Source organism: Chanodichthys erythropterus, chromosome 14 (genome assembly GCF_024489055.1).
Source record: "Chanodichthys erythropterus isolate Z2021 chromosome 14, ASM2448905v1, whole genome shotgun sequence".
NCBI lineage: Eukaryota > Metazoa > Chordata > Actinopteri > Cypriniformes > Xenocyprididae > Chanodichthys > Chanodichthys erythropterus.
The window spans coordinates 36277555-36304629 of record NC_090234.1 but is presented as its reverse complement, the minus strand read 5'-3'; the positions used below and the strand labels follow the sequence as shown (position 1 = coordinate 36304629).

Sequence of the window (27075 nt, the reverse complement as noted above, 5' to 3'; positions counted from 1 at the left end):
AAGCAGGTAGGTTGATTTGCATTTTGTCAACCTGTTTGTTTTTTAACATTTAAAAGTCAAATTTGCACTTAATTTTAAATACAGATTTAACAGGGAAATATCACATGATTACAGTACCGAAATTATTCATTTGCACAAAAGAAATTAATGATCCACTTTTGGTTATTTCAAGGGAATAAAACACTAGCAACTTTTTAATTAGATAAATTTGAATTAAGTAGCTCTATATGCAAAACAGGTTTCTAAAAACTCTGTTTAAGATCAAGAATGGGTTCAACATTCATGTATTTGTTCTGAGAAGGCACATCATTTATATCAGTAAGAAAATAGCTGAAGGGCTTTTTTTTGTGAGCTGGAAAACACATCAATACCATGCTTTCTATGGTGCTTATGTTTCTGCTTTGGGATATTTGATAATGGTACATGTCGAATGGATGTTGCCTAATTCATTCCAGCATCTTTATGGTTGTGTTCTGCATATTTTTCACCCACCTCCCCTCAACAAGAGCAAGCGAAACATGACCAGGGGGATGACATGATAAGATTTGCCCATTCATGTTCCCGTCTGGAATATTTTTCATCTTTCATCGCTAAATGATAGTGTTACTCATATATCATAAAGTTTCTCAATTTAGGTGTGTGTTGGGGGAAAAAATCCAGTCCTTTTGCATCCATAACACTGAAACATTCAAGATGCACTTTGACAGCTCTAAGCCTATATCATAGAAATGATTAGGAAATGTCTTAATTTTAAAGACTGTTGAAGGAAAGTCTTATGATTGAACAATGGACATTTTTAAGGACAAAGGTTTGCCTTATCTATGAAAGGCACCTTTTTATGCTTCCTACTTGGGTGTGGGTAGACTTATTGAGTTTTTGAAAGCTCTTCCTCTTATAGCATTAGGTCATGGTTTTGAGCTTTGAAATAAGAGGAGAGGGCAATTTTTTAACTGGAGAATTTGTTAGGCAGGCTTGACACAAAGTTTGAAGTCGATTTTGAACACTACTACTACTCAGATGAATTCCGTTTGTAATGAGTAATGTTGACTCTCATTTTGGCGGTTTTGCTACATTTTGTTAACACGTGAGTGAGAGTGAAACCATGTAAAACAGGCAGTCACATGTTGTACCATGAGCTTCGAGTGGGTGCCTGATCTGTGGTGTTGACTTACAACAGGAAGCACTATGGCTTGCATAAAAGAAAAAAAAATCACTGACACATTTTCTTTGCCCACACGTCCTGACACGACTTTAAAACGAAGGGGTAATGAAAAAGGAAAAAATAGGTTGGGTAAAATGAAATTTCAAATGGTGACACTTCCCTTGGGGTGTTGCTGGAAATTTATATTCATTATTGGCTCATAGCCCAAAACAAACCACAGCAGTGTCTCACAAGCATTTCTTGGATGAAATGGAGTCTGAAGGGAAGGGTGTTTGCTGTTCCTCCACGATAAGTTCCTACCTTCCTTCACTAACGACTAAATTGTGGTTTAGCGTGCAATACTAAAGCTGAGCAAAGTGACCAATGGGATAGTGTGCCACATAAGGTTGCAAAACGCTTTCGCTTAGGGTAGGCCTGCTAGCTAAATGCAGTGTTGTGCTATTTAGATGTTGTGCTGGGTATATATCCATTAAATGGTTAACTTCCCAGCTAAGAAAATATGTTTTATGAACATTCTGAAACAAGTAGCAAAAGAGTGGTGCATGTATGACGTCAGAACCCAGCAGTCTAATTCGCCACTCCTTCGACATTTTCCAATAGGGGTTTTCAATTTATGAGTAAAATTAAGCCTGTGAAGAACATAATTTGACTATACTTTGACACTTTGTTCTGCAGTGTAAATTACACACACTCATAGCGAAAACATGAATTTTGAAGAAGTTCATTGGAACAGTTTATTTTTAAAAATGTACGTTTTTAACTAAGACATGGGGTGTGAGTGTGTGCAGTGTACTTTGTAGAAAAAAACATCAAAGAATTGTCAAGTTATGTTTACCACAGGCTTTTTTTTACTCATAAATTAAAAAAATTATAAACCCCATAGGAAAATTTAAAAGGTTTTACCAGTGGTGAATTAAATTTCCAGGTTCTGAGGTCATACCTAAAAAAATAGAGGCCGCTCATACTGAACACGTTTTTTTCATTCCACTGTGCTACTTTTCCATATTTTTACCTATATTATATGCATTACATATATTATAAGCATGCACTAGACAAACTACTTTAATCACTTGTCCTCGTGTCTTGCATCTTTTGCAGTGTCTCGCACATGATACTGTGATCTAAAAACACAGCGCTTAAGTTAAGTCAACTTGCGTCTAGTCTCGCATAGCCAGACCATCAGACTGACGGCAGACTCTACTGCAGCTTTCATTGGCCAAGTACCGCCCTAGAGGACGTTTGACTGACATGTAACGCAACCAGTCACAGTTCGTTTTGTTCCGCGTCATGTTTAGGGGTGTGAAAATGTAAAGCCGATGTCTCTACAATAACAGGCCGATGTGCATCTAATAAATGATTCATTCAAGAACGTTGTGCAAGTTTACAGTGGAGCCGCAAACTTCATATACTTTACATAGTTGATCCTGGTAAGTGTTCATTGTCAAAGCTGCAAACATGACGGCGTTGTTCTTCCACAAGGGGGTTTTGCGTCACGGCATTTGTTTCCAGGCGGACCATTAAAGAATGCGACACACGTCTCCTGGGCATCCTGTAGAATTCAACTAACCAGATGATGACTTCAAAAAATTGAAAAAGGGTTTCCAGGTAAAGTTAGTTCATCCAAAAATGAAAATTCTGTCATTAATTACTCACCCTCATGTCGTTCCACACCCGTAAGACCTTTGTTCATCTTCAGAACACAAATTATGATATTTTTGTTGAAATCCGATGGCTCAGTGAGGCCTCCATAGACAGCAATGACATTTCCTCTCTCAAGATCCATTAATGTACTAAAAACATATTTAAATCAGTTCATGTGAGTACAGTGGTTCAATATATTAATATTATAAAGCGACGAGAATATTTTTGGTGCGCCAAAAAAACAAAATGACGACTTATATAGTGATGGCTGATTTCAAAACAAAGCTTCAGGAAGCTTCAGAGCGTTATGAATCAGCGTGTTGAATCATAATTCGGATCGCATGTCAAACCGCCAAACTGCTGAAATCACGTGACTATGGCGCTCTGAACTGCTGATTCGGCATGCTGATTCATAATGCCCCGAAGCTTCATGAACTGATTTAAATATGTTTTTAGAACCTTTATGGATTTTGAGAGAGGAAGTGTCATATTGCTGTCTATGCAGGCCTCACAGTCATCAGATTTCAACCAAAATATCTTAATTTGTGTTCCGAAGATGAACGAAGTTCTTACGGGTGTGGAACGGCATGAGGGTGATTATTTTCATTTTTGGGTGAACTAACCCTTTAAGTGTGCCATAAGCATCAGACCAATGGTCCATGGCCGTGACGTCTGAGGCTGAGACTAACTTGCGCCTCTAGACCTAGTTTAAAATGTTTGTCTCACATTTTTAACAGCAAAAATGCATTCTCTGTGAACCGGTCCTAAGATAAACATCCATTTAAAAAAAAAAAAGAAAACATTCCATGAACGATGTACAAATAATGTTTTTGTGCTAATGTTTTGAGAACATTATCGAAGACCAGATAACTTTGAATGGACTTTCTATTAACGTTACTGGAACGTTTGTTCATAGCTTTGAGAAAACCTTAGCCAAAGTTCAGAGAACATTCCCAGTTAGCTGGGTTTACAAGCAATTGTTTGCTTAAAAGGCCATAGGTGCAGCTTCCCTCTTTCTGTTATTCTATCAGAGGGAAATGACCTAAAACAAAACAAGAAATCAGTTGTAACCTACATTTTTGACTGACTTATCAGCTGTTTTTTTTATAGCTCTACCTGTGTCTGAACTGCTAATACAGCCCATTGTGTGCATTCAGCAGAAAAGGACGATGCCTATCTGTGACAGAAGGGTTGAGGGGCAGCCACTCCTTTTGCCCCCTTTCAAGTGTCCCCTGCTCTATCCACCCATATGGCCAGAGAGGCTTAAGTAGAGGAGAAAGAGCACATCAAACACATGGTCTGCTCAATTCTGCTTCACTTGACTCAGATAAGAGGGACGGTGCACCAGATGACAGCTCATAAGACCTCATGAATTGATGAACGGAAGAGACATAGGCACGCTGCTAATGAGCGTTCAGTGCACCCGCAATGCAATTCTGAGTTTTTTTATTATTTATTAGGTTACTGATGGGTGATTACTCTCATGTCAAGTCATATTTGAGATAGTCAGTCAAGATAGAGTGAAGCGAAAGCTCAACATCAGTTAAAAAAAAAAAAAAAAAAAGTCCTCTATATCCTCTTATATTCCAGATTATATACTATATTCTATTAGAAGCCAGGAGGAAGTGTATACAGTCACTTACTAGGATTTAACATTTTTAGAAAATACTAAATATTAAACATACTGAATATTTGAAACTGCATTTTTAATTAAAATTTTATATTTGTTTTCGAGGCAAACAGTCTGCTAAATATTAAATATACTAAATATTATAAATATTTTTTATAATTTTATTTAAATCTCAGACAGATAGAGTGGACATTTTTTGGTAAAGAGAGAAGTAACGGATACATAGCATCCCCGACATGAACACCATAGTTTAATGCATTAAAAGAACATTCACACGAACTGCTGCAGCATGCAGAACCCTGACATGCAGATATTTCTTAAACACTAGACTGAAACAAAGTACCTATAATCAGCACAGTCATCCCGACACTCTCTGTTTTCTCCAAGATCTGGTTTCTTGAAGCCTGAAAGATGAGACAAGAGCAATGGCCTGCAGCAAGCTAAAAACAAATGGTAATTTTTCTGTGCTTCATGTCTGGAGGTGAGAGAAAAAGAGAGCGAGATGAAAAACAAGCACCTGTTAACATGACTTGTTTTTGTTCCTCAATTTCATAGGCTGCAAGCTATAATGATGGGCCACACAGTGAACCTTTTGGCATAATTATAGGCTTCTCAACTGTTTGAACTTCAAATTCTGACGCGCGACTGCTGTGCGAGGCCATGTACTCACAGATACACATATTTTTTAGAATATATTTACTGTATATTGCACAATTTTATGTACTTTTCATTGGCACGCACATACACACACTTAATTTTCTTATACTATTGACATTTATATTCAAAGTACACTATATAAATGACTCATGTCAACAGATAATACTGTCTTGTTATTTGTATGTTTAAAGTATCAAAGTCTGAAACTGAAAGGAGATTCCCATGAGGCTTTGTGTTTCAAGAAAGGTAAACAGAGGACTCCCTTTCCCCCTGGCTAAAGTTTCCGCCTCCTGGCTTTTTCTGTGGACAGACAGGGAATCATATACTCCCAGCATCATGGTCTTCGTAAGTAACGGCTCTTAGTTTATTTTGTATTGTATTTCTGGCCACAGTTTCCCTTTTTTCCTGTTATGACTTGTTAATTCTTAGATGTCTTCACCGATAAAACCTGTTGAGATTAAGAAATCCAGACAGCGAAACAGAGAACATTGCCGTGAAGCCAAAATATAGTCCTGATATAAGCATTGTTTGTTCACATTTAACACAGTGTCAATTAAGGCTCGAACCCCCTCAAGGCAATCATAACAAAATTAAAATGTAATATTAATTTGACCTTTTACAGTGTTTTGAGTAATCACAAACGTTAGATTACAAGTTAAGGCCTGTACACACCAAGAACGATAACTATAAAGCTAACTATAACAATAAATATGTTTGCGTCCACATAACACAATGATGTTCTTATGTTATTATAAGCACACAGTTCTGTCATTAAAGGTGCCATATAATACCACTTTTACAAGATATAAAATAAGTCTCTGATGCCCCCAGAGAGTGTATGTGAAGTTTTAGCTCAAAATACCCCACAGATCATTTTTTATAGCATGTTAAATTTGTCACTTTTTGAGGGTGAGCAAAAATGTGTTTTTGTGTGTGTCCCTTTAAATGCAAATGAGCGCTGCTGCTCTAAGAAGAGGGCGGAGTTTCAAGACCTCATGTTAGCAGCGCTGATTATCTCAGACTCACTGAAAACGTCAGAAACTGTTCAGCCTTTTATGTCCAAACCGGAGTCGGACAATGATGGAGAGACTCAAGAAGAAGTGACAACATGTAGAATGCAACCGGATGTTTCTGAACGGTTAGTTGATGAATTTATGTAGCTGATGTGGAGATAACTATCTTAAAGTCATTGATTAGCATATTCTGTCATGATAATCTATAAATCGCTCATGTGGGAACTGTTGTAAGATCCTACAGAGCCCAAGAATGCTGCATGAAGATAGAACAGGTATAAGTTTAATTACGATTATAACTTGTCATGTTGTCTTCTTGCTTTTATGACATGCTATTGCATTTGTGTTACAAACTGTATTGCAATAACATGGCCACATGTTCTCGGGGGTGGAGTTTATGTAAATTTTAGGGTTGGTGATGTCACTAACCTGGGAAGAAGGTAGTTGTAGTCCCTACCAGCCATTTATTGTAGTCCTTAAAAAACGATTTCCTTCAAAAAAAAAAAAAAAAAAAAAAAATCTCCCTTTGCTTTGAACTTTGAGTGTAGTAAGTTTGCAGATGTTGTTTGTGCTCTAACAGCAACATTACACACTAACTAAAGTTAAAAAAGTGAAATCATAATCAACCATCCCTTTAAATGCTTCTTTAAAGCATTTATCGTTCATCAGCCAATTTTTTTTGCAGAATGTGTATTGTGTTTGGTGGATATCTCAAATATAATTTGAAAACCATGTCAGTATTTTGTTTAAAAGGCACTTTGGGTTGCAAATGAAAAATGTCAGGTTGCTATGGTACTCAGTGTGGTTGCTAGGGTGTTGCTATGTGGTTGCTAAGGTATTCTGGGTGGTTGCTAGGATGTTGCCAGGGAGATTTGTGTGGTTGCCATGGTGTTCTGGGTGGTTGCTAGGTTGTTCTGGGTGTTTGCTATGAGAAATTTAGAATGATTTTTTTTATAACAACATCTTTATCATTATCCTTAGTTATCGTCCTTGGTGTGAACAGGTCTTTAGTCAGAATGTGTATTGTGTTTGGTGGATATCTCAAATATAATTTGAAAACCATGTCAGTCATTTGTTTAAAATGCAGTTTGGGTTGCATGACACCTCACATTGTGGCCTGTAAATGAACAGAAATCTTGATATAAGTGTACTATTTCAAATTAGACAGATATTGGATGCTGTACAATTCTCAAAATGTCACATTCTTCTGTTCTGACTCACTCACAGCAATGTGTTTTGAATCGTGCTTGAATTGCATTCAACTGTAAGCCCCTATTGTTCACAGCCAAAGTCACTTCACAAGACGCAGGCAATTTGACAAGGGGAATCTTGTTCAGACCTCTTACTTAGAGCCCAAGAAAGTGCTCTTCACTCTCACTTCAAATCAAATCAATGTCTGATCAATCATGGGCTCTGAGCCTTCAGGGTGGCAGTGGGGATCAATCTGCCATTTTTCAGGGTGTCCACTGACTGCTTATATCTGGGGCTATGGCAGAGGCCTGTCTAATTGAATTAGCAGGGCCACGTCCCCGGGGTGGTTTCCATCTGGTTTTATATGTAACTGACAAGATGAAGTGACTTGAAGATACATCAACAGATGCAGCTGGTCTAGAGGAACTAAATTCTATAGAGGATGCAAAATGAGACACTATTTTGCTTCATTTCCTTGGCACGGTTTCGTCACGTCTTTTGAAGAAGTCATGGTAAAATACTCAAGCCTTATAAAAATGTTTTAACTCCTGCAGAAATTGTACATTTTGACTGTTGTTTCCTAACAGATGTGCTGTAATTTGAGAACTTAAAGCATTTCTTGTGCAAACATACTTTTGGCATCCAAGGCTGATGTTAATTAAAGCAATGTTATCATTCCAGGTGATGGCAACACCTGTGCTTTCAGTTCATTACTCAAACTGAATCACCTATTATTGTCCTCAATGTCTGACACCAGAAATTATTGCTCAACCAACTTCTGAGCGCTTTGTCTTTGCCCTCAGACACCCATATCCTATTTCTTCTGGCAGAAGATGGATTTGTCTGATTTGTCTCAGGTGTTCCTAAGGCCAAATCCCTTTTTCATATTTATGAGGGAAGCCTTAGCTGTCTTAAAACACTGAACCATAAAACCATTCAAAATAGGTCTGTTTTAAATCATACTTTTAATATGCATGTGCCCATTGTTAGAGCAAACTATTATGAACAACTTTTTGCTTTAACATTTCCTAAGGTTTGTAGGCCTACTCAATGCTGCAATATTAAATAATAATTTTTAGTTCTTTTTGCAAAATGTGTTTACATAAAGTGTAAATGTTATATAAACAACATAATTCATATTTTATGTACAGTCAAACCAAAATTTATTCAGACACCCTGAACATTTCATTTATTAATGCAGTTTATTCACTATAGTTTAAAAAATAGTAATAAAATATGACAAGATCTCAGAGTTAAACTGTGTCCGAAAAATTAATCTTAATTATGTCAGATAACACTTAAGCAAAACATGGTCAGGTCAAAGTGTCTGAATAATTTTTTGTTACAAATTTATATCAGTTTTACTGGTAGTCCACTGTATGAAGACATTTTTGGGTATAATGTGTCACAGTTTAATTTATTTAGCTATCCTCACTTACATAAATGAACTGTCCTGCACCCACTAGTAAAAATATATCCAAAATATAAAAAATGTCTGAATCATTTTTGTTTTGACTGTATTATAGAAATATAGTGTCATCATACCTCAGTGATGTATTTGATGACGCCTGTTCAGTGAGTAGGCAGCAGTGAATTGCGCAAGGACAAAAAAAGTTCAAAGTGGAGCGGCATGGCTGACGAAGGCCTGCATCTCGAATAAAATTAATATAACACACACACAAATACTGCGTAGGGGCAGTTACTTAAAAAAAAACAGGACGCAGGATCTGATGCTTCACAATGAATACTGCAAAATGAGTGAGTCGGAGGCGTTCACATGACACCATTTCCAACTAAAAACAGGACACTTTTTATGCATTTTGGCTGTTCATATACACAGCAACGCCATTTTGTTGGCCTGAAAACGCAAACTTTTGAAAATGGGTGCAAGTGCAAGTTTTGGAAAATGATAGCTATAGTTATATCGTATCGGTGTATAAAAAAACAAAACAGAAATTTGTGAAAGCAGTTTGACCAATACTATGCAGTGACCAATTATGACGTGCGAGAAGGCTGGATCAACGGTCAAAATAACGCAAATACGCGCACATAGAATGTATAATCATTTAATTATATAATGATAATAATAAACTAGATGAAAAAAAGTTTGTCAAGACAAACTTTAAGTTGGTTTGAAAAAGCCGGTCCAGAAAGTTTGAAGCAATTTTAAAAGTTTTCAGTTTGAAAGTTTTCAGTTTTAGATTAGTAGTTTAGATAAGGCCAGAACACACCAAGCCGACGGCGACGAACTAGTGGCGACAAAAGCAAACTGCGGGGTTGGCTCATGTCGGCAGCGTCTGTTAGTAGCACGTCAGTTCTGCGCCTGCGTGAGATGAAATGCCTTACCGAACAGCAGACGGCAGTAGCTGAACAGCCAATCAGAATGATCAGATGGCCCGACGAGCTCCAATGCCGATTCAACATGACCGTCGACTTGGTGTGTTCCTGCCTATAGATAGATAGACAGACAGACAGATAGATAGATAGATAGATAGATAGATAGATAGATAGATAGATAGATAGATAGATAGATAGATAGATAGATAGATAGAGGTCAGAGTAATCAAGGTGGTTGCTAGGGTTTTGCTATGTGGTTGCTAAGGTACATGGGGTGGTTACTAAGGTGTTGCTATGTGGTTGCTAAGGTATTCAGGGTGGTTGCTAGGGTGTTGCTATATGTTTGCTAGGGTACTCAGTGTTGTTGCTAGGGTGTTGCTATGCGGTTGCTAAGGTATTCTGGGTGGTTGCTAGGGTGTTGCTATGCAGTTGCTAGGGTACTCGGACTGTTGCCAGGGAGATTTGTGTGGTTGCCATGGTGTTCTGGGTGGTTGCTATGTGGTTGCTAGGTTGTTCTGGTATAGAGATAGATAGATAGATAGATAGATAGATAGATAGATAGATAGATAGATAGATAGATAGATAGATAGATAGATAGATAGATAGAGTCTTGGCTCATTTGAACATTCTGTCAATGGGATGTTTCCGAGCTTTAATAGTCAAAAGTTTTTAGGAAAACCGTAAGATGGATCAGTTAGAAAAAATATAGCACACTAAGTCAGAACACTCTGAAGGTCTGAGACGAGTTTGTAGAGTTAAAGCTCTAGGAGATCTTTTCTAAAGCTCTTTTTTCAAGCCAACTTAATTATGACCAGAGAACACATCAATATGAAAATTCCTGCAAAATCGTGGACATAATTAATTTAGAAATCCCAGATGGATGTTTTTTTTTTACTAAGGTTAAAAAAAGGATATGTCCGGGAAAAAGAGAATCACATGGCAGCGCTTCTGGGCCCAAAAGCTCTATCTCATACCACAAGAAAACAACAAAGTTTAGTTTAAGTTTCAGCTTAAAATACCCCATAGATTTTTTTTTTTATTCAATTTTTTAACTGCCTATTTTGGGGCATCATTAAATATGCGCAGATTCAGCACGCTTCCCCTTTAAATGCTCACACTCAACGCCCCCAGCTCGCAACTCTATAATACATTACATAAACAAAGTTCACACAGCTAATATAACCTTCAAAATGGATCTTTACAAAGTGTTCATCACGTAGCATATCAGATCATGTAAGTATAGTATTTATTTGGATGTTTACATTAAACTCTGAATGAGTTTGATAATATGCTGCGGCTAATGGGGCTAAAGCTAACATTACACACTGTTAGAGGGATTTATAAAAAAATGAAGCTGTGCTTGTGAGTTATACATACTGCAAGTGTTTAATAATGAAAATAACGACAGTCTTGTCTCTGTGAATACAGTAAGAAACAATGGTAACTTTAACCACATTTAACAGTACATTAGCAACATGCTAACAAAACATTAAGAAAGACAATTTACAAATATCACTAAAAATATCATATCATGAATCATGTCAGTTATTATTGCTCCATCTGCCATTTTTTGCTATTGTTCTTGCTTGCTTACCTAGTCTGATCATTCAGCTGTGCACAGATCCAGACGTTAATACTGGCTGCCCTTGTGTAATGCCTTGAACATGAGCTGGCATATGCAAATATTGGGGGTGTACATATTAATGATCCCGACTGTTACATCACAGTCGGTGTTATGTTGAGATTCGCCTGTTCTTCGAAGGTCTTTTGCACAAATCAAATTTACATAAGAAGGAGGAAACAATGGTGTTTGAGACTCACTGTATGTCATTTCCATGTACTGAACTCTAATTATTTAACTATGCCGAGGTAAATTCAATTTTCAATTCTAGGGCACCTTTAAAACTGAAAAAGTATAAGTCCTTGTTTTCTAACTTCTGGTCTATAAGACCACTCTAGAAAGCAGGTGTTCTAAAAACACTTACTGTACATTAAGAAGTATTTGAGTATAAATGCCTGAGCACCTTCCTGCAGGGCTGTTTTTACCAGTGCCATTTAGTTTGAAAAAACATGCAATAAAAAATGAAGCCGTCTGCTGATGTCTGCAGGGTAATTAGCTCTCCCTTTCACTGCCTACCAAACCTCTGCCATTCAACATGTTACTTCAAACACAGTGGCTGAACTCTCTGTGAACCTGGCCTGTGTTCTGCTGATGGCTGCTGCTTCTCATGTTGTTTAAACCTCAGAGCAACTTCCCCTGTCTAGTTTACTCCCTCCGAACCTAACCCTACAGCCTGTTTATGCATGATAAAACCACTTGTCTGAAATTAAACCAATAGTTGAGAACATTGATGAGTCACTGTCACATCTGCGCATTTCCCTGTTTTGTGCACTGATTGCGTGAGAGCGACGGTTAAAAACAAGAAGTTGTGACTTGTTTGTTTCCCTCTGAACATGCAGTGAGGTCACTGTCAACTTTCCGTTGTCAGAAAAAGATCTTGCTTTGCTGCGTTCTTGTTCTGTGGTCTTTCATGCAGACAAGTTCACCTCTGTGTCACCTGTAATGAGAGAGGGGCTTATTCATGATCAAGAGAGCCACTTTAAAGCATGACCTCAAGCTCTATGACATTTCAAAACCAACCGATGGAAAACTAAAGTGGCCGCAGAGCCATAGTCTCTATATTGATCATGTTAACCTCATGTTCATTTAGAAAGAGACGTGAATAAATATTTAACACCCCTACACTCGGGGGTTGGGGCCTTTTTTTTTTTTTTAGGTGGCACATTTGGATGTCCAAGGCTCACTTAAAGCCCCAAGTGACATAAAACATGACAGAAGACTAACATCATTTTTTTTTAGACAATAGTCTGTAAAAAGGGTCCATGTACAAATATTTTTTGGAAGCATGGTCTCAAAAATCTGAGGGGTCACACTTCTACCTCACTCTTTAGAAGGAGTGTTCTTGACATCTATTAGGGGCAGATGGCCTCTTGTTTTGTAGTGGTGGGGGGGGGGGTAGGAGGACAGGAGGTGTGAAGTGTGGCTTGCTCAAAGTGAATAGCTACAGCTCAGGCTTGAAGGAGCCACACACAAAGGCAAGCACCCAGAGATTAGTGACATGACACAGACATTCTGAAAGCACACAAGCGGAGCATGGCGATTGTGCTTTGTTGCTGAGGAAAATGGCAGGGTGACACATCTGGAGCAGAACTGCATTCAGCTCAGGGTTTCAAGGCCTCCCACAGGGCTGCTCTCCTCCATTATCTGCTCAATGGGTGGAAAGTCAGTGAGCTCTTTCCAAAAATAGAGTACAAAGTAAGGGTTGAATTTTGGACAACAAAATGGTCAGTGAATGAAGGTGTTTAACCTTCACAAAATGTTGATACAGGTAAATATTATATGAGCTGTTTTATTTTTTTATGGGACATTTGCAATCCCAAGTTGGGACATGCCTGATTTGTGCATTTAATAGCAGTAAATATTACATAAATATATTAGGAAAAACAAAATTTCCATTCTTTCATTCATATAGGGGTGAATTCAGGTTGATTGGGACATGTTTTCTCAGTCATCTCAATGGCAAAATGTGTCCCAGTCAACCTAAATTCACCCCTATATGTAAAAAATATACCAGAATGAGTAACAGGGTTAAAAGTTTTACCTACATTAAGCTATTACTCTAGCACTGGGTATACTTTACACTTTCGCGCCTTGCAAAGTATACTTCACTTGACTCGTACGCGTACACAGGCGTTCGACGCATGCGCAGTTTTGAGCGATCGCTCGCCAAGAGTTACAACCTATGCAAATATATGTATTTTCTCTCATGCTAGAGTTGTACAAATGAGGGTGCTTTCTAACCTCTCCATTTATGTAGGCCTCAATTGTCCTTGTAGCTTGCATGTGCTCCAATCTGTTCTGTTTATGCAGTTTTTCTTGTGAATCGACACCCACTGGGCACAGTTTACACCTTGTGGATAAACTAATTATTACAACAACAACAACAACAACAACAACAAAATTTAAATGCGCATGTGCGACCTGTGCGTACAAAGTACAAAAATCTGCTGGTACAAAAATACGGCTGTGTGTGTACAGTGCACACGTACTCTTCTAATGACGAAATTCGTGTCACGTGCGCTGATCCTCACATACGCGTAAAAAGTGAGGTATAGCCTACTTTGGGCTTCTTTGGGAGCTAACTAATTAGCTAGGGTGAATTGTTGATTTGTAGCCTATTGATAAATATATATATATATTTGGGTAGCCTAACTGCGTTAAATTGTTGAGCTTGGGAGATGCAGTCAAGGCTGGTTGCCAAAATTATTGCACTGTTGTATGATTTTAACTGGTGAATATGATTGAGAATTTCTATAGCCTACTGCAGTGGTTTTCAACCACATTCCTCGAGGCCCACCAACACTGCACATTTTGCACGTCTCCTTTGTCTGACACACCCATTTTAGATCTTTGAGTCACTTCTAATGAGCTTGTCTATTTGAGGAGACATGCAAAATGTGCAGTGTTGGTGGGCCTCCAGGAATGTGGTTGTGAACCACTGGCCTACTGTATCCAATGCAACAATTTAAATCTATTAGAATGTACCGTATTAACGGAAAATGCCTGTGAAAACATGCGTTCACACTTGTCATGTTTGGTTCGATTAAAACGAACCCTGGTGCGGTTGCTCGGATAGTGCGGTTCATTTGAACATATGTGAACGCTGCCATCCGAACCCTGGTGCGCACCAAACAAGCGGACCGAGACCGCTGAAAAGATGGGTCTCGGTCTGCTTCCAAACGAACTCTGGTGCGGTTCGAATAGAGTCCGGTGGCCTGTTGCACAAAGCCGGTTTCAGTTGCTACCCAGGTAAGTTCAAGATTAGTTTGAGCAGCTAACTCTGGTTTTTCGGGCTTATGAAGGTATCTCTCGCTCCAAATTAAATCAGTTTATAGTGAAAACATTTTAGAGACAAAATTGCTTTTAATTATTCATTATATTTATATTAAATAAATTTAAATCATGAATAATTCATGACATGTTCATATAATTAGGCCTATTATATTATTTGACAATATTAAACTTTGCTTTTAAATTAAAATAAATATAATACATGCATAATATTTAAACAGATTAATCTTACATGTATTCTTTTGAGCTCTTTGTGAAACTATATTCATTATTTGGTCTATTTGTTTGATTCGCATGCATTGATATAGTCAATATAGTAATATGATATAGTTTTCTTTCAGCTGCCTTCTCAAACTTTCCCTGCATCAGTGTTTATTCCTGCTTTGTAAATGTGTTTAAATTCATATTTTTCATAATGATCTCTTAATCTTCGGAAGAGACATGAATTGCGCGGCTCTCTTGAGTTGACAGAGAAAATTTATACCGAGCGTTGTGCAACAGTTGATCTTGATCTAAACCAGGTTGGATTTATCTGGATTTATCAACTCCAAACCTACTCTGAAACTCAGAGTTTGTTCAACTAGCTTCATGCAACAGACCACAAGACTTCTTCAGATAGGTTCAGAGTTTGCTGTCACAGATAAATATCTCTGGTATTTAGCCTACTGGAACTAGTGTATCTGATCTGTGTATCTTACGTTTGTGGCAAACAGATGTCCCTGTTTATAATGACGTTATGCCATTTAAGTTCTTTGATCAATGTTAGTCATCTCTTCACCAAGCACAGCAATTCATAGAAGAACAAAGATTATATCACATATGCTGTTCCTACAAACTCATTATCACGGAGAATGATAATGCAACATAGTTTTACACATCTATGTTCTCATTATGTCAATGTTTTTGAGCATTGCATGGTGACAAAGTTAATTATGTAACATCTTGCTCCTGTTTCTACTATGCTAATTGTTATAGCTGTGCTTGGAGGGCAGGGTCGCATGTTCATGACAGCACTCCAGGGCAACACAGGGTTCAGAAGTCATGGCACTTTAGTCATAAATCTCCCAATCTGCCTAGTCCTGTCAGTATTAATGCATCTCGTTGGCTAACAAAGACAGAGTAGGCTTTGCCTCATTTTTTGTGATTCACTTCATAAAATGTGTTTGTTTCTTGAAGGGTCACTGATTTCTCCCAAAATAAACACATCACACAAATGCAGACGCACAGACGGAAAACAACATGTGCACTGCCATCTGTGAAAGAAAGCTGATTATGATGTTCATTTGCATCCTTATTATGATGGTTAAATTTATATCGTTGTTGGATGAACCGTTACGTTTTGCTTTGTTTGGTTCGAAACTTATTCCAGATATGAAAATGTAATTAACTCTCATGTTCTGTTACTGACTTCATGATAATCATATTTAGTGTCTTAGAAACCTCAATACTGTATATGTAAAAATAATAGTAGTTATTTTAAGTCATTTAAATTCAAAACTTTCTTAAAATGCACCTGACAGAGAAAAGCAGCATGTGAAAATGCATTGCATTCATTCTTATATAATGAAAGGTTGTAAATGTATATTAAAATATTAAGTATGCTTTTTGAGTTATTAAAATGACCTTGGGGTCTCACAGACAGAGGTCCCGAACAGATAACAAGGGTTAAGTAGTAACCAACCTCATCTGACAGTGACCCTGTCAAGATGTTCATTCAATATAAACCAATATAGTAAATAGTCACCAGGTGGCACTCCAAACAGCTTTATAAAGGATCCTCAATCTTTCCCTTATTCTTTTGAACGTAAATCAAAGCATATGTCAAGCGACTTTCAGATTTCAGGTTTAATCTGTGATCACTCTGTTGAGTGCCATTAAAGATGGCATATATCAGTGCTTTAATCAAAGTTTGATGAATCAGTGTTTCATGTGAAGACTGCTCTCTTTTTCCTTCTTTTAAGGGCCGGTGTTCTCTCTCCTCTGGGAGTTCAGATGTTCTCGGAATGTAAAATTTCATATCCTGCTTTCTTATATTGCATGCACTGTAAGATTGTACTACTGTAAAGCTTTACCATGAGACCTACTGATAATATGTAGAGGATCTCTGTAGGGAGATCAGTATTTGCTATTGACTTACAGTGGATATAAAAAAGACTACACATGGAAGCAGCTGGTTTTTGTGATGTAAAAATTAAACAAACATGAATCATATAAGAACCAACTGCATAAGTGTGCACACCCCTTTATTACAGCACACAGTCAGTTGAGTCTATCAGTCTGGCACATCGTGACTGTTTTTTTGTTCTTTTTTGTTTTACATCACAAAAAGATGTTTTAAATATAGGTGTGTAGACTTTTTATATCCACTTTTCAGGTTTTAAAGGGTTAGTTCACCCAAAAATTAAAATTCTGTCATTAATTTCTCACCCTCATGTCGTTCCACACCCGTGAGACCTTAGTTTATCTTCAGAACACAAATTAAGATATTTTTGATAAAATCCGATCGTGAGGTGAGGCCTGCATTGACAGCAAGTTAATTAACACTTTCAAATGACCAGAAAGTTACTAAATACATATTTATAGTTCATGTGACTACAGTGGTTCAACCTTAATGTTATGAAGCGACTAGAATACTTTTTGTGCGCCAGAAAAACAAAATAACTTTATTCAACAATATCTAGTGATGAGCAATTTCAAAACACTGCTTCATGAAGCTTCGAAGCTTTACAAATCTTTTGTTTTGGATCGGTGGTTCGGAGCGTGCCAAAGAAACGTTTCGAAACACTTATGAGGTAATGAAGCCTCGCTTACTGAAATCATGTGACTTTTTTTGCAGTTTGATACACACACTGAACCACTGATTCGAAACAAAAAAGATTCGTAAACCTGACATTGATTGGTCTAAATCTGTTTCTCCATGACTTTGGTTGGAGATGGCTGGGTTTTGGGTGAGAAGCAACCTGCTGCTGAGGGCCAGACTCATTTCCCTCTCTCCCACGCCTACTTCTCCTGCAGTCAAGGCTAACACACTTTCTCCAGTTTCCCTCAGAAGAATAATTGGGCCTCCTCCTTGTTTTATTGTTGCTCTCCAGATCATAAATCAGTAAGAGGGATGGTGGCAGTTCCATCGTGTGGCTCCACTCCTGCCCTGCAGCCATGATGGGGAGCTGCTCTCTAGTGACATGGAGTATTCCCATGTGTGTGTGGATATGGATCCCAGAGTAAAGGCTGCCTCAGGAAACAAAAGATGGCTTGTATTATTGTGACCGAGTGCCCAAAGGCTAATTAGGTAGAAAAAAGGAAGAGAAAGCCTGCAAATCAATCATGCTGATGCTGCCTCTAAATAATGAATGACAAAATAATGAATTTTTAAAAACATTTTTGTTTTCTGTTTTTCTTGATGTGGTGGAACAACATGCCTTTGTTAGTGGGCATGTCAAAAGTAAAACTGAACTTTTGATATGGTGATCTTTTAGGGGGTTTTGAGTTTCTCTAGTTTCACATACAGACAGAGGGCAGATAAGTGTGATTTGGTCTGCTGATCAAAACCACTTCCTGCCTCAGAACAAATTGTTCTTGGCACTGTTTTTTTTTTTTTCTTTTCTGTTTCCCTTTTCTTTATATTAATACATTTATCATGCCATAACATGTGTGTGCAAATGATATTTAATCAGAATTTAATTCATCCAGAGCCATTTTCAGAACTGCTATTCATGTATTTATTTATTCATTTCAGGCACACAGTTGTTGTGCATTATGTAATCAGCAGACATGCACCATGTAATAAAAACAGTATAGCTAATAAAAAATTTACTTCATTAATGCAATATCAGCATACTATGCCCAGCTATGGAAAAAACAATTATTGTTATCATTTGATGTAGGTGCCATCTAGTGGAGAGGCTGATATTTTGTTACTAAATGGAGACTTGGTGAATCAGTTTTTGAACCGTCTAAATGAATCGGTTCGCAAAAATGATTCAAACTTCCGTGCGCCATATGAATCATTTTGTCATGCTACCAGGGGTTAAAGGAATAGTTCACTTTCAAATTAAAATTTCCGGATAATTTACTCACCCCCATGTCATCCAAGATGTTCATGTCTTTCTTTCTTCAGTCGAAAAGAAATTAAGGTTTTTGATTAAAACATTCCAGGATTTTTCTCCATAGTGGACTTCAATGGAGCCCAAACAGTTGAAGGTCAGAATTACAGTTTACAGCGATCCCAGACGAGAAATAAGGGTCTAGAGAAACCATCACTCATTTTCTAAAAAAATAAAAAAATAAAAATGTTATACATTTTAACCATAAATGCTCATCTTGAACTAGCTCTCTTCTTCTTCTCTATTTGAATTCCAGACACTGCTAAGTGTATTACTGCCCTCCACAGGTCAAAGTTTGAACTAAATTGTCTAAATTATAAAAATATATACAATATGCTAGTGCAAGTACATAACAATTAGTTCAAACTTTAACCTGTGGAGGGCAGTAATACACTTAGCAGTGTCTATACTGCCGTAACTCTAATAGAGAAAAAGAAGAAGAAGAAGAAGAAGAGAGCTAGTTCAAGATGAGCATTTATTGTTAAAACGTATATAATTAAAAAAAAAAAACGTATATAATTTTTTTAGAAAATGAGCGATGGTTTCTCTAGATAAGACCCTTATTCCTCGTCTGGGATTGTGTAGAACGTTTTGAAGCTGTAATGAAACTGTAATTTTTCATGTGTATGCATAGACTACAAAATCGTATCAATTGACAAACTAAAATATAACAAGTTGAGAGAGCCCTCTGCTATAAACACTAAAATGCTGATCAAAATCATTGTAGATGCTGGTAGTGTGCAAAGCTACATCTGATGACAATAAAATCTTTCTGTAGGCCTGTGCCTTCTCCTTTGTGTCAGTATCAAATATAAGAGTGATGCTACCATTAAAGGAGAGAATATAAATATGAAATATAGAGTTTGAATTGGTCATTTACTTGTCAGAGTAAAAAAGAAGCTTGCCTAGAAAAAAAAAAGTATTTTTTTGTGTGTTGTAAATATAATTTATTCTGAAACAAGCAACATTCTCATCAGTGTTTTATCAGCAGTGACTTAATCTGCATATTTATGAAATTTACCCTGGGGGTATTTTATTAACCTTTATCTAATTAAATTTGTTTAATCTTTTATTTCAAATTATAAAATTTGATAAAATAAAATAGTAAGACACTATAGGGCTGTTACCAAATTAAACAATTTACACTGAAAAAGTACAACTACATTCAATAATGTTATGAGATTCTTTAAATGTTTTTGAGTATACAAATAAGAATTGTTGGTGGGAAATTTATATTTTTAGACATGAAATTAAACCGCCAATAGATGGCGGCAAGTGACCGTCTTTCTGGCTGCGTCCGAAAACCTAGGTAGCTGTCTTGCTGCCTCGCTATCTTATAAGAGAATGACTTGTACGGCAGCGTTTGTGCATGAAGGCACCTCACGAAACTGATTTCGGACAGACTTCTGAGGCAGTGTAACAGTTTAATGATCTACAGCAATATAGCGCGAGCTGTGGTGAGAACTAAACAAATAATTAATTACTACAGTAGTAATTTCTCGATAGAAATGATATCAAAATTGAAATATGTTGATCAAAATCGTACATTTATACACAAACTGAGCAGCAAACGCAACCTTCGGACGCCATCTTTTATTTTTCTAGCTCAACTATCACAGAATGGAAAGCGCAGGATTGTGGGATATCAAAGGCAGCTAAGGATACATCTATGCTTCCTTCAAAAATCGATCTGAGGAAGGTATCTCATGAGAGAGGAAGTGAAGCTAACATTGGATTCGGACGTGCCTTGATGCCTTACTACCTTGAAATGTGTCTTCGGAAGGCAGCATTTTTCAGTTTTCGGACGCAGCCAATGAGTGAGCCACTGAGTCATTTATTCAAATGATTCATTCAAAATGCTGAATCAAGAATGAAGCAGTTGTTTATGGCTGCGTCCGAAAACTGGAAAATGCTGCCGTCTGAGGACACATTTCAAGGAAGTAAGGCATCAAGGCACGTCCGAATCCAAGGTTAGCTTCACTTCTTGTCTCATGAGATACCTTCCTCAGATCGATTTTTGAAGGAAGCATAGATGTATCCTTAGCTGCCTTTGATATCCCAGAATCCCGTGCTTTCCATTCTGTGACAGTTGAGCTAGAAAAATAAAGATGGCGTCCAAAAGTTGCGTTTGCTGCTCAGTTTGTGTATAAATGTACGATTTTGATCAACATATTTCAATTTTGATATCATTTCTATCGAGAAATTACTACTGTAGTAATTTAATATTTGTTTAGTTCTCACCACAGCTCGCGCTATATTGCTGTAGATCATTAAACTGTTACGCTGCCTCAGAAGTCTGTCTGAAATCAGTTTCGTGAGGTACCTTCATGCACAAACGCTGCCATACAAGTCATTCTCTTATAAGATAGCGAGGCAGCAAGACAGCTACCTAGGTTTTCGGACGCAGCCTCTAGTCTAATTGGGCCATTGAATCTTCACTGAATCGATTCGTTCAGAACGCTGAATCATTCGAAACGGATGAGCGAAGCTGCGAGATGCGCTTTGTTTGGAACTATTTTCGCTGCTACAATATAACAAAAGACAGACAATATTGCACCTAAAACGTAAGTAATTAATATTAACTACTTGTTTATTGAACTGTTGTATGAAATTTGTGTAAATTCAAGCGAAATTTCGCGGGCAAAAGGGGCCTCGTGTATTGTGACGCACAGGTCACACAGAAGTCATTTTCAAATTGGCAGCTTTCTTTTCGGTCGAATGCTACCAACTTCAAGCAGTTGCGTTATCTGCGAGTAACGTTACCCTTTTCCCCTCTACATTGCCTGGAAATGTCATTTTTGGTGCTCCATAAATTCTGCACCTACTTAAAGTCGAACATAACCCCCTCCTATTTGAAAGACGTGCGTCTTGACATCGAGTAAGTACTAACGTTACCTCTTCTTCGGTTAGTTTAACTTAATTGTGAAGAATGAGACTCATTTGTGTCAGTCAGGAAAAACAAACATTAATTTGCCCTGTTGTCTAAACGTTCTCGAGTGCTTCTAATTCAGAAGCACAATTAGAGCAGTGTTAAAAAGGTGAACAAACATGGAAACGGTAAAGCGCAGATGAAATGATTAGTTGCTCCGTGCGAGATGTTCTGGTTCGCTGCAGGTGTTTCAGTCCTCAGAAAGTCATATGCCAGTGATGGTATGCTCGGTAATTTAGAGATACAAATTGAACAAGCCGATGTTGCAAAGAAACTCCAGGCAAGGTGAAGGAGCATGGCAGAAAACAGATGTAACAAAACTGAGAGCAATAAAGAAACCTCTCAAAATGGAAATGACTTGCACTAGTCATCTCAGGCAAGCTGCAGTTAAAAACCCACCTGTTTCTTCTCATCTCAAATGGCACGATTTATCAGGCAGGATTGGGGGAAAATGAATGTACTAGAGGTAATTTTCCACCGTATTAGATTTTAAACAAAAGCATGTGAAATTATCCACAGCGACTGAGAAGCCATTTTACCTGCAGTTATGAAAATTAAACATTGTGGGAGGCAGGCTTTTCAGGGGATTGTTGATACATTACCCCTGATATTATACAATTTGTTTGTCTGTTTATTTTTAGGCTAATTTTTATTTCACCTTATCTTGAACACCCTCTGTTTAAATGCCCATAATTGAGACAAATCTTTCTCATTTGGAGTCGGATCCCTCGAGACACCTTACAAGAATATAATGACATCTCACCGCCATAATTATTAACGTGCGTTAACAGCGAGGAACACTTAGCATTTGGATTAAACCATTGATCTCAATTGGTCCAGGTGGTTTGTCGGGTAAATAGGTTTACACAAATCAAAGCAAATAGAAGATTGTTCCCCCGCTGCCAGCGTGTCCAATGGCCAGTACCCTTTGTGGTTTTAGTCAAAGCTTACAAAGCACTTCAATTACTACACCACTGTTTATATCAGTGCTTGAGATGACAGCCATTTTTTCAGCGGTGGAAATCAAGTAGCTCTTTGTTTCTGTTTACAGACAGCCATAAAGCGGCTAAATGGAGAATAAAATGATGAAGATGCAGTCGCACAAGAGGAACATTAATCTGAGTGAGATGGAAAATCCACTGACAGGTATGTCGACCCGTACTGCTATTCTAATAAACAAAACCACTCTGTTTCTAAGGTAATGCGTTTTGCTGCTTTCACTTCGGTAAATGGCTTCAACTTTCTCATCTTTGGCCCTGGAAGAGCGGGGGTTTAATTTTTATATGTCTTTGCTTTGACAGCGCTATGGTTAAACATTTCCCTTGGCCGTAGTTGAATTGCGAATACTTTTAATAGTGGTGAGGATTGGAGCGGGCAGGTCTGGGGACCGGAAGGTCCCAAGATGCTAGGGTCAAATTGACAGGCCCGTCTATGTTGGCTCAGTCTTCATTTACAGCAGGATGATCCTTGCCAACCCTGGTGGCAGCCAATTTGCTCTAGGATAGATGAATGTGGAGAGGTATATGGAAGCAGTGTTTTCCCACAATCCCTCTGGTGTGTGCAGGGCGGATCTGAGACCTCTGCCACAGTACTGACATCTTCTTTACCACACTGCTTTTAGGGAATGTTGAATCAACCGTTGCAACATTTGGAAATTTTGTGATATCATGTGATCATTGCCTTTTGACCCACTTGGAATCCCAAGAGGTCAGTACTGTTCATTTGAGTAATACATGACTTTCATTTACATGCTAATAGTGAAAAACCCAACACTTTTGTTTTTCACCGATCTTTGAAAGTATGTTTTAAAATAGTACGATCAGTTGCCGCTATGGAAATGTCATTGATTAAATTTTGTTTTGTTAAAACACTAAAGGACAAACAACACTTAAGTGTTCCATTGGTTTTAATTAGCCTCTTTCCCCTGCCAGTTAAGAGAGGCGTAAACACCGCCCAGGGCAGGTGTGAAATTGGCCAATTCTATCATTGCATAGTAAGCTGAGGGAAGAGTTCTTGCATGCAAAGTCTTTTTTTCTTTGTGTTGGCAGGCTACTGGGCAAAACAATCTGTTTTGGGTACATGGCTTCCTAACAGAATATAAATGCTGGACTGTTAGAGAAGATGCTTACTAAGCACAGATATGTTCTAAATTTATGTGCAGATTGCATAATTTACTATGAATGATTATAAAAATAGAATATTATTTGTATATAGTTTCTTTTAACCCCTTAAGCTCTGAGGATATTTTCATAGCTTTTTTTTTTCTGAGTGATATGCACAAAAATAATGACTCGTAACTCCAAATCTCTAGCAAGGAGAGTCAAAAAGTTGGTATTGTTTTTGCTAACAAAAAAACCCCCTGGACATTCTCATGCTGAGATACTGCTGATAAAGACAAAAAGGAAAAGTTTGCTCATAGCAAATTTTACGTATATTTCATATTTGACATGCAATAACTCAGAAAGGAAACAAGGTAGGACAAAAAGCATTTGGAACCAAGGAAGCCTTTTTGTTTAGCCATTGGCCCTCCCTGATGGACATTTTTTTTAAATCGTTCTTTGACGTGGAGTAACTCTCGTGGGATTATGTTAATCGTATTTTTTTTTTTTTGTAGCTAGGTGGCGCCTGCGGGTGATACACTCTGTTTTAGAGTGACTTAGCACTCGTTAAGAGTCTAACTAAATGGATGTGTTAAAAAGCTGAGTTTCTAAGCTTTAAAATGATACATATTTTGTGTTATTCCTGTCAGTGGTTGCTTAGTAATTTGATTATAATTTTTTTCGCGGGGAGTGTGTCCCGCCGGCGGGACATTTCTGGCTTAAGGGGTTAAGCTGTTACGGCAGAACACAATAGTTGGGTTCTGTAAGTCAAAACTCTATTCATTTTTTTTTCTCTAGACTCGCAGCAAAGAAAATTAGAACAAAATGCACAGCAGACTTCTTGTATCTATCTACAAAAATTTTTAAATGAAATATATTGCTTTTCTATGCATTACCAGTGGCTATAAATCAATAGTCAAGCACACAGTTTTTCCTTGGCTGACAACACTATCACCCAAGGAGAGATCAATCTTGCATCCTACTGGCTTTGATACACTTGTCTTTCTTAACACAAACCAGTGAAATGTTAACAGCAAAAGAAAGTTGTGCGGGGACAATGTCAGTGATTATGTTGTCTCCATCGCGTCTAGAGCGAAATAGACGCGCGTGAAAAACAAGCGTCCGAGGCGAAATCCGCTTCTTGTGGGAGGGGCAAGTGCTAGGCGGTTGTCTGTTTGCAAGATGGCTGATGTTGATCGTGAGTTCATCGAGAGAGCCACTGCTTTGTATTTACTCTGGAGAGCAGAACAGCGGCGTAGGGGTCAGTGTCGCGGGAAGGCCGCGGGTCGATAAACGTGTACGTGACTCAAAAGTGAAATGTGTATTTACAATTTACCAGGTAGCCCAATCTCCTCACCGACACTCTTCTAAGCGAGCTCCTTTTTATTCCTGTCTGAAGTATGAACTTGTGTCATAAATCTCTGGGTGACTGCTCACTGATAATATCAGTCGTTCCTCCATTTTGAATGAGTGACTCCGGGCGGGCCTGCCGCCACAGCAGCAAGCAGGCTCCTGATTGGTTAACGCGGCGCGAATTTACGCCAAAGTTCAAATTTTTCAACTCGGGCGTCAGACGCGAATTCGCGTCATACGCGTAAATGCACAAAAAGCATCATTCGTGCGTATCGCACAAAACGCTCAATTCGCGTCATTCGCGCGAATGAGGCGAATTCGCGTCTAGCTGCGCTAAACGCCTCATTCGCGCCGCGAGACCTCCAGACGTGCGTAAACGCGTCTGTACATTGACTTAACATTGAAATCATTCGTGCCAGACGCTCTATTCGCGTTTGGTGTGAACACAGCATAAGTAGGCTAATGTTAGATTATTTGGCCTGCTACTACTCAACTATTATTTCAACTTATTTTTTAAATAATCATGTTTAACAGCTGCAATCCTTGTGAGAAACTACGTTACCCACTCACCCACTTCATATATGCATATTTTTATAATAAATGTTTTATATATTCTATATACAGTAATTTATATAAAGTATCTTTAAATCAGTAGTTTAAATCAGAAACATGCCTTCATTAAATCATTAATTGCTCACCCTCATGTCGTTCCACACCCATAAGAACTTTGTTCATCTTCAGAACACAAATTAAGAATTTAAGACAATTAATAATTAAGAATTCATTATTTTTGATGAAAACCGATGACTCTTACCCCTTTTCCACCAGTACAAACCGGGTGCTAGTTCAGAGCTAGTGCCAGTTGGTTCAACTGACGAGCCTTCTAAGAACCATTTTGCCTTTCCACAGGCTAGAGAGCAGCACAGATCCAGGTCTTACGTCACTATACATCTCATTTTTCACATCAAAGCTAGCGCTGCAGCGTCAAACACAAACACAAACACACCAGGCTTGTTTGAGATGCATCAGCTTCTCGTATAGTGATCCAAAAGTACAAGGAGTCGTATGCTCTACAAACACTCCCGTGGATCCTTGGCACCCGCCGAATTGGTCCACGCTGCTCCGATGCATCTCGAACAAGCCTTCTATCAACAATCGCGGATGTTTCACTACTGTTGATGCTCATGGCTTTGCGAACCTACATCGGCATCCAAACACGGCTCGATATAATTTGTATATAGATGGAGATTACAATTGAGCTGTTATTAGCTCGATTAGCTGCTATTTCAAAAATGGCGGTCACAGGTGTCTTGTTGGTCCCGGTAACCCTGCCCCCAGCCCCTGAAGCAAGTGGTTCTTACTTCTAGCCCAGCAACGTTTTGGTGCTACTTACGAACCACTTTTCCTGGTTCGGAGCTGGTGCGTTGTGTGTCGAAAGACAAAGAACTGATTTGAAAATAGGCTCTGGCTCCGAACCAGCACTCAAACGCCTTGGTGGAAAAGGGGTATCAGTGTCAGTGCTGATGGCCTCCATGGCCAGCAAGATAATTAATACTTTCAGATGCCCAGAAAGCTACTAAAAACATATTTAAAACGGTTCATGTGACTACAGTGGTTCAACCTTAATATTATAAAGTGAAGAGAATACTTTTAAAATAACGACTTTATTTAACAGTATCTAGTGATGGGCGATTTCAAAACACTGCTTCATGAAGCTTCGAAGCTTTTGTTTTGAATCAGTGGTTCAGATTGCGTATCAAACTGCCAAAGTCACGTGAACTACTGAAATATCGAAAAACTTATGATGTAACAAAGCCTCATTTACTGAAATCACGTGACTCTGGAGCTCCGAACCACTGATTCAAAACAAATGATTTGTAAAGCTACATGAAGCAGTATTTTGAAATCTCCCATCACTAGATATTGCACACAAAAAGTATTTTCGTCACATGAGCTGTTTTAAATGTCTTTAGTACCTTTCTGAGCATCTGAAAGTGTTAATTGTCTTGTTGGCAATGGAGGCCTCACTGAACCATCTGATTTTATCA

The 27075-nt window shown here is 38.1% G+C and overlaps 1 protein-coding gene across 2 annotated transcripts in view; it reads left to right on the top strand.

The window, feature by feature from the left end:
* The first annotated feature begins 12735 nt into the window (after window positions 1-12735).
* thsd7ba (thrombospondin, type I, domain containing 7Ba) overlaps window positions 12736-27075 on the top strand; it is a 350089-nt gene continuing 335749 nt past the window's right edge. For both annotated transcript variants that reach the window (XM_067409173.1, XM_067409172.1), the window contains exons 1-2: window positions 12736-13020; window positions 22627-22721. The gene's annotated coding sequence lies outside the window, so the exon portion shown is untranslated. The remainder of the gene's footprint in view (window positions 13021-22626; window positions 22722-27075) is intronic.